Source organism: Panthera uncia (genome assembly GCF_023721935.1).
Source record: "Panthera uncia isolate 11264 chromosome C1 unlocalized genomic scaffold, Puncia_PCG_1.0 HiC_scaffold_4, whole genome shotgun sequence".
In the NCBI taxonomy this organism is placed as follows: domain Eukaryota; kingdom Metazoa; phylum Chordata; class Mammalia; order Carnivora; family Felidae; genus Panthera; species Panthera uncia.
In genome coordinates, this window is record NW_026057585.1 from 23065410 (window position 1) to 23081597 (window position 16188).

The 16188-nt window shown below is 34.7% G+C and overlaps 1 protein-coding gene across 3 annotated transcripts in view; it reads left to right on the forward strand.

Annotated features, from left to right (window-relative positions):
• Window positions 1–16188, forward strand: part of DPYD (dihydropyrimidine dehydrogenase) — an 848382-nt gene that overhangs the window by 283958 nt on the left and 548236 nt on the right. The gene's annotated exons all lie outside the window — the stretch shown is intronic.

Genomic DNA, 16188 nt, shown 5'->3' on the forward strand with positions numbered 1-16188 from the left:
AGAAAAAAACCATGTTTTGTCAATTTCATTGTTCAAACACTATTGTTTTAAGTAGTTCCAATAACTTAAGTATTGGAACTTAAGAAGTTCCAATAACTTCCAATACTTAATTAACTCTTCAAAAGTAACTGAAAAAGGGTTGGGAAATTATTGGACTAACCCAAATGTTTTCTTTCAACTGCTGCTCATGGCTCCTGGTTACCTTTTTTTGTGAGTAAAAATTATTAGTTGCACTTGGAAGGGGATATTATTGAACATACACTATGGACATCATGATGGTTTTTTGAAAAATGCTGTAATCATCCTGTAGATCTGGGTTGTCCTCTGGAAGTAAATGTTTATGTTGGAGAATAAACTTAGGATAATTAACCAGAAATCACTGAGGTAGTGGGTATTGCCATAGAAGAATTAAGGAACATCACAGTATACAACCTCTTTCCCCTACCCCCCAATTCAAGAAATTGAATCTGGAATTCATGACATTAAATACGTATGTATGATGCATCAGTGGTTTCTAATTAGAGCTAGGAGACATACTACTAGATAGCTTTATTCACACTACACACTGCACAGACCTGCTTATCTTACACTTTTGCAAATCACTGTATGCAAAACTTGGTAAAATAAGGGCCCCCATTACACACAAGGAATGAGGGATTAATAAGATAGGCATGAGAAATGATATGGAAATAGCAGAAGTTGATGCAAATTAGAAGAAATTAGGTATATTTCTACATATGCTTCAGATTTCTTTCTAGAAATAATCTTTCCAAAGAATAGGAGGGAGAAACTGTGCAGGTTAATTTTTGTGTCTTATTTATCACTTATTTTGCATTTATGCACATTACGCTATACCATCTTTGGTTAAGCAGTATTAGATCATATGGAATAATATTATTTTCACTGGCATGTAAACAACACCTTCTTTGACATGAAATACTTAAAAGCAGTATGTTCTAAAGCAAGATAGTTGCTTTTAAGAGGAGACTTCATTAAGACATAGTATTTTAAGTGTAAATCTGTTTCAGAAGAAATTCAGTTGAAATTTATATCACATCAGTTTTTCTCTGGACCCTGCCTTTGAATTGTTTAAGGGACACCTAGTGAATTCATGTTGTTCTAAATTCCCCAAGGCTCTATTGTGTGACACAAATTTACTTAAATGAATAAATAGAAATCAGTGGGATAGAACCTAGTTTGGTTACATTACTCTTTCTCAATTTCTTAAACTTGTATTTCTTGGTAATATTATTTAAGTTATATAAGAAATTAATATATGGGAAGAACACTACTGTAATGATGATTAATTTACATTATTAACTCAAATAACATAACCCTTTAAAAGTAAATTATTAATTATATTTACTGTGGGCATTTAAGAAAAAACTTTTTAAACAAAATTTTGATTTATTTATTTCCTTACCTCCAAATACGTAAGAAATCTTGATGTGTGTTATCATCTTCTGATTAACCATGCAGTGCCACCTGGTGTGCAGATGGAAAGAATATTACACATCAGAGGCTGTGTTCACACCCACCCCCCATACACAAATTTATATAGCAGAAAGTTAACAGATGTTCACTTTGCTTGTGTTACGGAGATAAATTGTGCATACAGCTCTTAATTCATAAATTAAATTTGGAGAAGATATTGGTACCTCAGTTAATCAGTCAAAGTATATGTGAATACATCCAGTTTAGTGGAAGAAAGACATATTTAACTGAAAAATTGCTTCCTTGGATCTTTAAGTTCTTATTTTGTGTTTCTACTCTTTACTTTTGTATGTACACAGTATTTTGTTTGTTGAGGCTTAATATCTACATTTCACTGATAGATTAATCAGTGCTAGAATAGCATGATTTGAAATTGACTGCTATTTCACATCTCTGTGGTTGTTTCCTTCTTACTGGGATAAAATAGCCTTTCTTTTGTATTTTATGAAGACCATACTGTATTCAGGTGCTTTTCTACTATTCTTATCCTTTTAATCTTATCATCAGCTGATCATAATTTAAAGTATGTTGTTATATTCTACCATATGTGTATCTGTGTGCTAGGAATAATAGTTTGCAAAATAAATTTAAAAGGTTGTTATTTATTTAGAAAAACAATAAAATACTTTAATGCAAATAATTGCATACAAAATTTTGATTTTGTACCTTATTTTGATACAAAATAAGAATTTTGTATATATGAAATAATACATGTAGTGGCTTAATTTTTTAGAGAATTGGCTAAGTTCTTTGAATAAATTAGTTCTCACAAAGTAATTTTGGATTGATATTGCTGATACCTCCATTTCACATATGTATAAACTGTGGTAAGAGATGTTAAGTAATTTTCTCAGTATTACAACCTGGATTCAAACTGAAGTCCATTTGAAACCAAAGTTATACTCTTAACCAATCCTCTAAGTTGGTGTCATTGGTAAATAATGATTTTTTTTTAATTTATAAATTTCCCTTTTAAATTCATTTTTAAAAATCGTGGTAAATACACAAAGCATAAAATTTACCATCTTAACCATTTTTTAACTGTATAGTTCATTGGTGTTAAGTACATTCAAATTTTTGTCCTACCATCACCATTATTCATATACAGAGCTGTTTCATCTTGCAAAACTGGAACTCTGTACCCTTAAACAAGTCCCCCTTTTCTCCAAAGTTCAGCCCCTGCAACCACTATTCTACTTTCTGTCTGCGAATTTGTCTACTCTAAGTATCTCATATAAATGGAATCATACAATATTTTTTTTTCTTGTGCTAGCTTATTTCACTTAACATAATGTCCTCAAGGGTCACATGTACGGTAGTATGTGTAAGAATTTCCTTTATTTTTAAGGCTGAATAATTTCCTATGGTATGTATATACCACATTTTGTTTTATCTTTTCATCTATTAGTGGACACTTGGGTTGCTTCCCACTATTTGGCTACTGTAAATAATGCTGCTATAAACATAGGCATACAAATATTTCTTTAAGTCTCTGGTTTTTTTGTTTTTTGGGGTTTTTTTTGTTGGTCTGTTTCCTGTATATACCTGAAAGTGGAATTAGTGGTTTATATACTAATTCTAATTTTCAATTTTTTGAAGAACCACCATACTGTTTCTATATCGGCTGCACCATTTTACATTCCCACCAACAGTACAAAGGTTTCAATTTCCTTACCTCCTTGTCAACACGTGGATTTTCCATTGGTGGTGGTGGTGGTGGTGTTTTCTTTCTTTTTTTATAATAGCTATTCTAATGTGTATGAGGTGTTATATAGTGATTTGTAATACTTTTATTTGCATCCTGCCTATTACAAACAGAACCTTGCACTGGTAATATAGAGATAATAAATTTTAAGAAAATTAATCAACAGGTAGATTAACAAATGAGAAACTCTCAGTAAAAAGAAATCGAATTTATCTTTTATGAGACTGAGGGACTTACTTGGAGTATATGCGAAAGGATATGGAGAGAAGGCCATGTTCAGCAAGGAGCAAATTGTATAGGGGAATATTAAGAGACAGAACTTAAATATCTCCTTTTTGAGATTCTAACTAGTAAAATAAAAGAATTAAATGAAGAGTTGGCAGAATTTTTCGATAAATAAATAGGTGGTAAATATTCTAGGTTTTGTGGGCCATCTGGTCTGTGCTACAACTACTCACCTCTCTGCTTTTGTAGGGCAAAGCAGCCATGGAATAGATTATGTGTAAATAAATGAGCATTGTTGTGTGTTAATAAAACTGTATCGTAAGTGGGGGGCCAGATTTGGCAAGTAGACGGTAGACTGAGAAATTATTGAAGAGCATTAACTGCTTTATATTTTTTTATAGTTTTGAGACAAGAAAAACCTTTAAGTGGAAATCCATGTGCAATATAAATCAAGTTAATTTTTGTCTAATATGACATAACTTGAGAGTATGGACCTGTTTATAAAATCCTTTAAGAACATATAGGACCTGTCTTTGAAGCAAAAGATAAATCCATAACTGATTATTTTATATTACCATTTTAAAATAGCTAGATTTAGCTGGGTCCCCACATTTTAGTGTTCACTGAAACACCTGACATCCTCTCATCTTAGTTACTATTTTAGCAAATAGCTTATCTATAATGTGTATTCAAGAATATTTTTCTTAGCGAGGGGCGATAAGATGGCACAGTAGTAGAGGGACCCTATGCTTGCCTCATCCCTTTAACACATCAAGATAATTATCAAATCATACTGATAACCCAAGAAGTTGATCTGAGGACTTAGAGAACAAACTGCACACCTAGCAGAAGAAAAGAGGCCACATCATGGAAGGTAAGAGGTATGGAGTTTTGATTTCGGGGAGAAAAAATTCACAGGTGCTGCAGAGGGGGAGGGAGCCCTTATCAGAGAGAGTATGAGCGATCAATACACAAGGGATTTCACAAGAAAAATACTTCCCTGAAACCATTGACTGGGAAAAGGAGAGGGGCTGATTATTGTGAGTTTTTACCAGCAGTGGAGTTCAAAGACTGAGATTTTAGAAGACTGCGTGTGGCACGTGTGGAGCCTGGCAGACATAGCTGTGCTCCTGTGGAGAAGGAGGGCAGAGGACTGGGAGCAGAGAGCATGGTCTGAGGATTCCCTGGGTTGCACTGAGAGAGACAGTTCCCCTTCTTGGAGTACATTTGGAAGATGTGGCACTGCCTTTCAGGGGACAAAAGAACCAACAGGTGCCATTATGCTGCCCCATTCATTAGCATAGGGACAGAGACACCTAGTGAGGGCACCTAACCTGGACACCGACTTTTTGCTGAGCTTTATTATAAACTTCAAGCCCCTGTGCATTTGTGCAACTGTTCTTCTAGGACAAACCTGCACCAGCCACAGCGCAGTGAGACCCTCCCCTAGAGGATCAGTGCGGGTCCACAACATGCCAGGTCCCTAAAATTTGGAGTTTTAAAACTCAACCTATATGCTTGAGATAAAGCACAGGAGCACTGTGCCTTGGGATGGGCAGACAGCCCAGACACAGGGTGAAGGCAGGTGAAGCCTGGAACACACAAGAGAGATTGTTCCTCATTTAAGAGGGCTTCCTGGACAGTGGCATGCACGAACTCCCCTCTCCAAGGATGAGAGAGTGGGCTGATGCAATTTTTTAAATCCCTCTCCCACTAGCACAGATGGACTTCAGTGAACAGCACAGCACCCACAGTGGAGGATTGACCCCTTGACATCAAACCCTGCTCTCCTGTGCTCTGGAGGTGCTCTTTTATGAGAGAAAGTGTGTCTGGGAGCCAGATCAGCAGTGGGCCCTTCACCCAGAAGACAAGCACCCCTGACCAAGTGCACTGACCATAGCGTGCTACAAAGCTTCAGGTATAGTGGAAATTGGATCTGGCTTCTTTTAACAAGCAGAGCAAAGCACATCTAGTTAAAACTCACTATACACTGGACAAGGGCCAAACAGTCCCCATTGCAGGCAAGGAGAAACTCTGCAGAAGACTGACCTAAGGGAAAGAGCAGCCAAAACACAACATCATAGTGCACACAGCATACACCAGAAACACTTCCTAAAGCTCCAGGCCAGTGCGGGTCCACAACATGCCAGGTCCCTAAAATTTGGAGTTTTGGACAGTATATGATTTCTATACTGTCCATAAAATTTGGACAGTATATGATTTCTTATTAATAAGTCCATTTTTCTCAGGAGCAGGAAACACAACAGGCTTTCCTAACACATAGACTAAGAGACCTAGACAAAATGTCAAGATGGAGGAATTAATCCCAAAAGAAAGAATAAGAAAAGGTTATGGCCAGGGATCTAATTGAAACAGGCAATGTTCCCGATCCAGAATTTAAAATAATCATAAGGATACTAGCTGGGCTAGAGAAAAGCATAGAAGACACCAGGGAGTCCCTTACCACAGAGGTAGAATATCTAAAAACTAGTCAGGCTGAAATAAAAAATGTTATAACTGAGATGCAAAATTGAGTGAATGTAATGACCACAAGGATGGAAGAGGCAGAGGAATGAAAAAGTGGTATATATGATAAAATTATGGAAGATAATGAACTGTAAAAAAAGAGGGAAAGAAAAATAGTGGATCATGAATATAGATTGGGGAACTCAGTGACTCCATAAAGCATAATAACATTCAAACATAGTCCCAGAAGAAGAGAGGAAAAGGAGGCAGAAAGATTGAGCATATTATAGCTGAAAACTTCCCTAAACTGGGGAAGGACACAGACATCCAAATCCAAGAGATACAGAGAACTGCCATCAAAATCAACAAAAGTAGGCCAACACCAAGACATATCATAGTAAAATTTGCAAATATGTAGATAAGGAAAAAAACTCCTAAAAGTAGCAAGGGAAAAGAAATCCCTAACTTACCAGGGAAGACAAATAAGGTTAGCAGAAGACCTCTCCACAGAAACTTAGCAGATCAGAAGGAAGTGGCATGGTATATTCAGTGTGCCGAATGGGAAAAATATGTAGCCAAGAATACTTTATCCAGCAAGGCTGTCATTCTGAATAGAAAGGGAGATAAAGAGTTTCCCAGACAAGTAACAACTAAAGGAGATTGTGAACACTAAACCAGCTCTGCAAGAAATATTAAAGGAGACTCTTTGAGTGGGAAAGAAAGACCAAAAGCAACAAAGTCTATAAAGGGACAGGGAACATCTCTAGAAACAATGACTTTACAGGTAATACAATGGCACTAAATTCATATCTAAAGATAATCACTCTGAATACAATTCAGAAATAGACTAAATGTTCCAATCAAAATACATAGGGTATCAGAGTGGATGAAAAACACAAGACCCATTTATATGCTGCCTATGAGAGATCATTTCAGACTTAAAAACACCTTCAGATTGAAAATTAGGGGATGGAGAACTATTTATCATACTAATGTACATGAAAAGAAAGCTGGAGTAGCAATACTTATATCAGACAAACTAGATTTTAAACCAAAGACTGTAACAAGAGATGAAAAGGGCTATATCATAATAAAGGGATCCATTGGAAAAGAAGATCTAACCATTATATTTATGCCTCCAACTTGGAAACACCCAAATGCATAAGTCAATTAGTAAAAACATAAAGAATCATTGATAATAATATAATAGTAGGGGACATTAACACCTCACTTACATCAATGGACAGATTATCTAAACAGAAAATCCAGAAGGAAACATAGCTCTGAATGATACACTGGCTAGTCAGAACCTTTCATTCTAAAGAAGCAGAAGACACATTCTTTTCAAGTGCACATGGAACAGTCTCCAGAATAGATTACATACTGGGTCACAAATCAGGCCTCAACAAATACAAAATGATTGTGCATACTATGCACATTTTCTGACCCAATGCTATAAAAACTGAAGTCAACCATGAGAAAAAATTTGGAAAGACCACAAATACGTAGAGGTTAAACAACATGCTACTAAAGAATATATGATTTAACTAGGAAATCAAAGAAGAAATAAGAAAATACATGGAAAAAAATGAAAATGAAAACGCAATGGTGTAAAACCTTTGGGATGGAACAAAAGCAGTCATAAGAAGGAAGTATACAGCAATACAGGTCTACCCCAAGAAGCAAGAAAAAGCTCAAATATAACCTAACCTTACACTTAAAGGAACTAGAAAAGGAACAACAAATGAAGCCTAAAGCCAGCAAAAGGAAGTAATAAAGATTAGAGCAGAAATAAATGACAGAAACAAACAAAAAACAAAAAATCAGGGGCGCCTGGGTGGCTCAGTCGGTTAAGCGGCCGACTTTGGCTCAGGTCATGATCTCTCAGTCCGTGAGTTCAAGCCCCGCGTCAGGCTCTGTGCTGACAGCTCAGAGCCTGGAGCCTGTTTCAGATTCTGTGTCTCCCTCTCTCTGACCCTCCCCCATTCATGCTCAGTCTCTCTCTGTCTCAAAAATAAATAAACGTTAAAAAATTTTTTTAAATAAAAAAAACAAAACAAAAAATCAGAACAGGTCAATGAAAGCAGGAGCTGGTTCTTTGAAAGAGTTAGTAAAATTGATAACCCCCTAGCCAGACTTAGAGAGAGAGAGAGAGAGAGAGAGGGAGAGAAAAAGGACCCAAATAAGTAAAATCACAAACAAGAGAGGAGAGGTCACAACCAACACGAGAGAAATACAAACAATTTTGACAGAATATTATGAAAAAGTATATGCCAGGAAACTGGGCAAGCTTGAAAAAATGGATAAATTCCTAGAAGCACACAAACTACCAAAACAGAAATAAGAAATAGAAAATTTGAACAGACCCATAATCAGCAAAGAAATTGAATCAATAATCAAAAATCTCCAAACCCAGGGCCAGATGGTTTCCCAGGGGAATTCTATCAGACATTTAAAGAAGAGTTAATACCTATTCTTCTCAAACTGTTCCAAAGAATAGAAATGGAAGGAAAACTTCCAAACTCATTCTAAAAAAGAAAGTTAGAGGGTCTCCTGGGTGGCTCAGTTGTTAAACATCTAACTTAGGCTCAGGTCATGATCTCATGGTTCTTGAGTTCGAGTACCACATTGGGTGAGCTGGAGCCCTGCTTCAGGTGAGTTTAATCCCTGCTTCAGGTGAGCTTGAGCCCCACTTTGGATGAGCTGTGTCCCACTCTGAGTGAGCCCTGCTTCTTTTTCTCTCTGCCCCTTCTGGGATATTCTCTCTCTTTCTCTCTCTCTCTCTCTCTCTCTCTCTCTCTGCCCCTCACTCACTTGTACCCTTTCTCTCTTCCCCCCGCCAAAAAAAAGTAAATAAATAAAATAAATTTAAAGAAAAGAAAGGAAAGTTAGAGATCAATATTTTTGATGAACATGGATGCAAAAATTCTCATCAAAATACTGGCAAATTGTCCGAAGAATTCTTCACCATGATCAAGCGGGATTTTATCTGGGCTGCAAATTAATCAACATGATATACCACATTAGTAAAAGAAATGATAAAAACCATGTAATCTTCTCACTAGATGCAGAAAAAGCATTTGACAAAGTACAGCATCCACTCTTCATAAAAACCCTCAACAGAGTAGATTAGAGGCAACATACTTCAACATCATAAATGCCATACACAAAATAACTACAGCTAATATATTCAATGGGGAACAATTGAGAGGTTTTCCTCCATGGTCTGGAACAAGGCAAGGATGTCCATTCTCACCACTGTTATGTAACATAGTACTGGAAGTCCTAGCCTCAGCAGTTGGACAATAAAAAGAAGTAAAAGGCATCCAAATCAGTAAGGAAAAGGTCCAACTGTCACTATTCACAGGTGATATGATAGTCTATGTAGAAAACCTGAAAGACTCCACCAAAAAATTGCTAGAACTGATACATGAATTCAGTAAAGTCACAAGATACAAAATCAATGTACTGAAATCTGTTGCATTTCTATACACCAATAATGAAGTAGCAGAAAGAGAAATCAAGGAATTGATCCCATTTATAATTCCACCAAAAGCATAAGATACGTAGGAATAAACCTAACCAAAGAGGTAAAGATCGGTACTCTGAAAACTATAAACCACTGATGAAATAAATTGAAGAGGACACAAAGAAATGGAAAAAACATTCCATGCTCATGGATTGCAAGAACAAATAGTGTTAAATGTCTATAATACCCAAAGCAATCTGCACATTTAATGCAATCCGTATCAAAATACCACCAGCATTTTTCACAGAGCTGGAACAAACAATCCCAAAATTTGTATGGGATAATAAAAGATCCCAAACAGCCAAACCAATCTTGAAAAAGAAAAGCAAGTCTGGACACATCACAATTCTGGACTTCAAGCTATATTACAAACTTGTATTTTCAAGGCAATATGGTACTGGCACAAAAACAGACCCATAGATGAATGGAACAGAATACAAAGCCCAGAAATGGACCCACAACTGTGTGGTCAACTAATGTTTGACAAAACAGGAAAGAATATCGAATGGAAAAAAAACAGTCTCTAACAAATTATGTTGGAAAAACTGGACAGCAACATGCAGAAAAATGAAACTGCACCACTTTCTTACACCATACACAAAATAAATTCAAAGTGGATAAAAGACTTAAATCTGAGACAGGAAATCATCAAAGTCCTAGAGGAGAACACAGGTAGCAACCTCTTTAACCTTGGCCATAGCAACTTCTTCCTAGACACATCTCTGGAGGCAAGGGAACAAAGCTGAAATGAACTATTGGGACTTCATCAAGATAAAAAGCTTCTGCACATTTAAGGAAGCAATCAACAAAACTAAAAGGCAGCCTGTGTATGGGAGAAGATATTTGCAAATGACATATTCTGATAAAGGGGTAGTATCTAAAATCTATAAAGAACTTATCAAACTCAACACCCTCCAAAGAAATAATCCAGTTAAGAAATGGGCTAAGACATGAATAGACATTCCAAAGAAGACATCTAGATGAGTAACAGACACATGAAAAGATGCTCAATATCAATCATCATCAGGGAAATACAAATCAAAACTACAATGAGATTCTACCTCACACTTATCGGAGTGGTTAAAATTAACAACACACGAAACAACAGAGGTTGGCAAGGATGTGGAGAAAGGGGAACCCTCTTACCCTGTCTGTTGGAATGCAAACTGGTACAGCCACTCTGGAAATCAGTATGAAATTTCCTCAAAAAGTTAAAAATAGCACTACTCTATGACCCAGAAATTGTACTACTAGGTATTTACTCAAAGGATACAAAAATACTGATTTAAAGGGGTAAATGCACCCCAATGTTTATAGCAGGATTATCAACAATAGCCAAATTATGGAAAGAGCCCAAATGTCCATCAACAGATGAATGGATAAAAGAGATGTGGTATATATATACAATGGAATATTACTCTGCCATCAAAATGAATGAAATCTTGCCATTTGCAAGGACTTGGATGGAGCTAGAGTGTATTAATTATGCTAAGAGAAATAAGTCAGTCAGTGAAAGACAAATACCCTATGATTTCACTCATGTGGAATTTAGGAAATAAAACAGATGAACATATGGAAAGGGGGACAAGAAGAGAGGGAGGCAAACCATAAAAAACTATTAACTATAGAGAACAGAGTTGCTGGAGTGGAAGTGGGTGTGGGATGGGCTAAATGGGGGGTGTGTATTAATGAGGGCACTTGTGATGAGTACTGGGTATTATATGTAAGTGATGAATCACTAAATTCTACTTCTGAAACTAATATTACACTATATGTTAACTAACTAGAATTGAAATGAAACTTTAAACAAAATAAAATAATAAAAAAATAAAATATTCTTTCATTAATAAAAAAATATTTTTCTTCCTGATGTCATGCCGATATTAATTTTTCAAAACATTACCAGCATAGGTAAACCTGCTATTTTTGTTTAGTTCTTAGGTGTAGTGTTTTCTCCTTTTAAAATAAAATATTTATTTATTTACTTTAGTAAATAAGTACATACTTAATTTCACAATCAAAGAAAAAACAAAAGCACATCCACAGATTAAAATTGTAGAAGAAATTAAGTGAGAACTGAAATTAGATTTCTGTGAAGTGATTGACAATTCCAAAGGTGTCATCTTAAAAATTGTGATGAAGGTTTAGTTTTGTGGCTTCTTATAAGTTTTGATATATTAAGAAAAATGGAAACATACACAATAAAAATCTTCTTTGCTTCTAGGCTAGTCTTGATCTATAAAATATTTGCAACTTTCATTGTTGCTTTATTGTTCTCTCTCTCAAGTCTTTATTATAAATTCTAACAAGTAGCACCCACCAGTTTAGCCAAGAAGAATCAAAGAGTCATTCAGACCATAGTTCCTCTTATTTCTGGTGCTTAGGGAAATAAATTGGGCATTATTTTGAACTATATCCGTTATTTGTATGCAAGCATATCCATTATTTCAATGTAAAAGATAAATGTTTCTTATGTAGCAAAGTTTATTAAAGACCAGTGAAAAAGTTCATTATGGAGAAAAATCATTACTGACAAATGAATTAGATACATTCAACTAAATATTGGGAAAAAATCTGAATACTGTTCAGAATTTTTGATTTTCTGAATTTTAGAGTTAGTGAGATCAGGTAGAAATGCAATGTTCTGTGCCAAGTGGTGGGGCAAAACTAAATTGAACTAAAGCAGTATCTGTTTGACTACTATAAAAATATATAGAATTTAGGACTGATTAGTTCAATTTTTGTTATTTCTGACTTAAACTGGATTCAAGCTTGCCTTTATGCTACTTTGAAAAACGCAAAAAAAAAAGTAAAAATAAAAACAAGAAAGCTAACCAAGATTGATAAGGAAAAATAATATTTTCATTTTGGGGATAAGGTGTAATTAGTTATGATATTAATTACAGTTGATCCCTCAGCAACATGCAGGTTAGGGGTGCTTCCCTTTGTGCTGTCAAAATTCCAAGTATAACTTTTGACTCCCCTGAAACTTAACTACTAATAGCCTACTGTTGACCAGAAGCCTTACCAATAACAAAAACAGTGGTTTAATACATATTATATATATATATACTATATTCTTACAATACAGTAAACTAGAAAAAAGAAAATTTTATTAAAGAAAACCATAAGGAAAAGAAAATGCATTTATAGCACTGTACTGTATTTATTGGATAAAATCCATGTACAAGTGACCCATGCAGTTCAAACCCATGCTGTTCATGGGTCAACTTTACCAAAATAAGAACTTTTTACATACATAAACGAAGGTTATTTTGCAAAGAATACCACTCTGTCACAATCATATAAATTTTTGGAATTGTTTGTGTGTATGTATATATTCTTCTACTACTGTCTATAGACATGTTTGGTTAATAGAGTACTCCAGGGAAAGTTGAATCATTTTTATGTGTCTTTTTTCCCCTTCTAATGCATTTTTTGGTAGCTATTAACCAGAATTTCTGGTGAGAATATTCTGGACTATAATATGGGATCATATGGGGACTAGAGAAGAGTGATTAAATCTCTAGCCATTGGTCCAACAGTAAGGTTTCCTACTAGAGCAGTACATATTGTAACAGGTTTGGCCCTAAAATCATCTTATAGTCCTCTAAAACTGTTTTTCCATTACATTTAACATATTCTTTTCCCCTTATATTTGTGTATTTGTGTGGGAGTGTGTACACATATTACACTTACGCATACATATATATGTTATAAAACCATCCCTCTTGGTTCTTGGAGTTTGAGGGGGGGTTGTTTTGTTTTAATTCTCACCTTCCAGCCTTTTGCAACTTACAGTCATCTTTCTGAGAAGTGGAAGCTTGAGGGAGATAAAGTGAGGAAAGAGTAACATTTGTAAAGGCAACATAATCTTACGTTATTTTTGTTCCATGGTCCTTTGTTTTTTTTTTTTTTTTTTTTTTTTTTTTTTTGTAGAAAGTCAGAAACCTCATTGTATTTTTTAAAGTTTTCTAAATGCCAAGACCTCTCAGAACAATACACAAAATGAGGTAGAGGTTTAAAAAAAATTTGCCTCAATATCTTATTAAAAAATTAGTTTTCATTAGTTTAGCACCCATAGCTACATATTTTTTTACTTAATTGTGCCCACATAACCTTAAAATGATTTTTGAAAAATCTAATATTTGTAAGTTATATTTAGAATTCAACTCCAGCATCACTGACAAAATGTCAACAGACATATGCTTAAGGTACTAACAGTAAATGACCTTCATTCTCATAATTTTTTACAATGCTAAGGCTTTTACTTTCATTATTGTTTATGTACTCAACTCACTCAGTAAATATCAAGTTCCTGGTAGGTGATTAATATGTACCTGCTATCAAGAAGCTTACAATTTTGAGAGGACATAGACATACAAACATTTCCTAATTGTCCCCTGGGTAAACTCTTTCTTTCTCACAGTATGTAACACAGTGGGATAGCATCTAAACATTGTATTCACTTACTTATATGCCCTCTCTTTACTGATCCTAGACTCTCAGCCTTTGTAGGAAAAATTCAAATCTGAGGACATATAGGGGGCAGAAGATGAAGAGTACACTCAGATATAGGGAATATTGTATGTGATAGATCCATAGTGTCGCTGAAGCTTTCACTGCCATAGATGTGTGCTAGTAAGTAGGACCAAACAGATATAACAGAGACAGATTCTTCAGATACTGCCTGGTATACACAAGAATTTAGTTGAGTTAGTGTGTTCCCTTTTTACTGTGGAGTATGTAGGATTTTGGCATGAGAGTTCAGAGATTGGTTTGGTGGCACAAAGGAAATGCATTGGGGTAGGACAAGACCAGTTCTTGGGAGATTTTATGGGTGGCAATTGGACTAGTTCAGAAAAAGAAAATTGAGGATCTGAAATAGGGCTGAGAAATGAGAACAGAAAACAAATATAGGGAAATACAATAAGTAGGTCTTAGCACCTGATTAGATATGGTTGGTGAAGATTAGAAGTAAGAAGTAGCAAGGCAGGGTTGAGAATTTAAGGAATAGCTGCAAGGCAAGGATGTCTTCAGCATTCCTTTTGACCAATTGGATGGATGGCAATGACAGTTTGCCAATAGAATGATTATGAATTCTGATCTTACCTCATTTATTTAGGATTTTTTTTGTGTTACCATAGTACATATTAGTACCATAGTACCTATGAGTTAGATAACTTTGTGTTCAGAGATCTTTTGTAGTAACACAGAAAAAGTAAAGTTAGCCTGTATGAGGGACTGAACTTCTTTAGTTGTTTAGCGCAGTGTTTTAATATCAACTGTTCATGTGCAGTCAATATTCTTGAATACCATTGAATCTAGTTATTACTTACTAAGGAGTGGAATTGGAAATACTAGGTATTTGTGTTAAGTAAGTTTGGAAAACTAAATAAGCACACGAAAATAAACCTTTTAAAGGAAAATTTAGCATAATGTATATTTAGAAGGGATAATTTGCAGAAGAAAATGTTTTACTTTAAAAAATATTATATTGGGGCCCTTAAAAAGGCAAGTTTCCTTAATAAAAATTAACATGACATATAGTTTATAAAATTGATTGTTTTCTTTCATGGAGATATGGATATCATATAAAGTGAGATACAAATTTATTTCTTTTCCTCAGTAACCAATGAAATTCTTCTGCAAGAAAAAAAATAATAATAATCAACTTTGTCACAATTTCTTTCTTTTTAATTTTGTTTCTTCCTTAGAGTATTGTTGCTAGCTTTCTAAATTTATATTTTATCACCTTAGTTTATGACAACACATTTAGAAATTCTCTTAATTTTACAACTATTAAATACATAGGTCTCTAAAAGTAACTTTTTGCCACCATCAGAGTTAAATATTTTATTCCCTTGTCATCTGGAAAGAAAATCTGTGTTATGCATTAGGGAAACATAAAAATTAGTCCTTACAGATTCTATAAGTTTCCATAGTGCAGAATACCTGAATATATAGTCTGTACTAACTATGTAGGTTGATTGGCACAGAAAATAAAAAGGGGGATAGTGGAAAATTTTAAGCAAGTATTTGATTTTAGAGTTTGTGTTTCTCTTCTTAACAAATGAATTTATAATAGTGAGTTGTATTAAATTCTCCTTAATACTTATTACTACATATACAATGTATGTTAGATCAAATAAACAGATATTTTTAAACATTGGCAATTGTTATACTGAATTCTCCACCCCCAACATTGTAACTTTATAGAATTCTGGTAACAATATGTAATATTATTAACCAATGGCATTCATTAAATGTGCTCAATTTTTAAAAATTATGCTGATTTTATTTCTACTAAAAAATAATTTTCTAAAAATGCTCAAACTTGCTATTATGGCCACCTACCTTTCAGCTGAAAAGTGATACATACTTTTGTTGTTGAATTGGCTTTTGTGGAGAGTTCCCTTTTATTTACAATGGGATACTAAAGGAATCTGGGATCTGGTGGGAATTCTTAACTGTGTTCTGATCATTTTGCCCATCAGTGTAGATGAGTGGCATGACACTGAACTTAAACACAGGTTTAATCATCAGAGATGTGAGCTTTCCTTACATGGTTACAGTGGAAATAACTAAAATCCTGAGCCAACCATTCAGGAGATTGTAAATGTCTATTAATCAGGCTAGTGAATGTTTCATGATTACTTTGCAAGGATTATTTTGAAATGCAGCTTTATTTCAGGGTCTTGAATTTAATTTGTGGGAGGTACCTTTGTTGAGCCTTTTGAAAGAGCATTAGAAGCTCTATCACTACCTT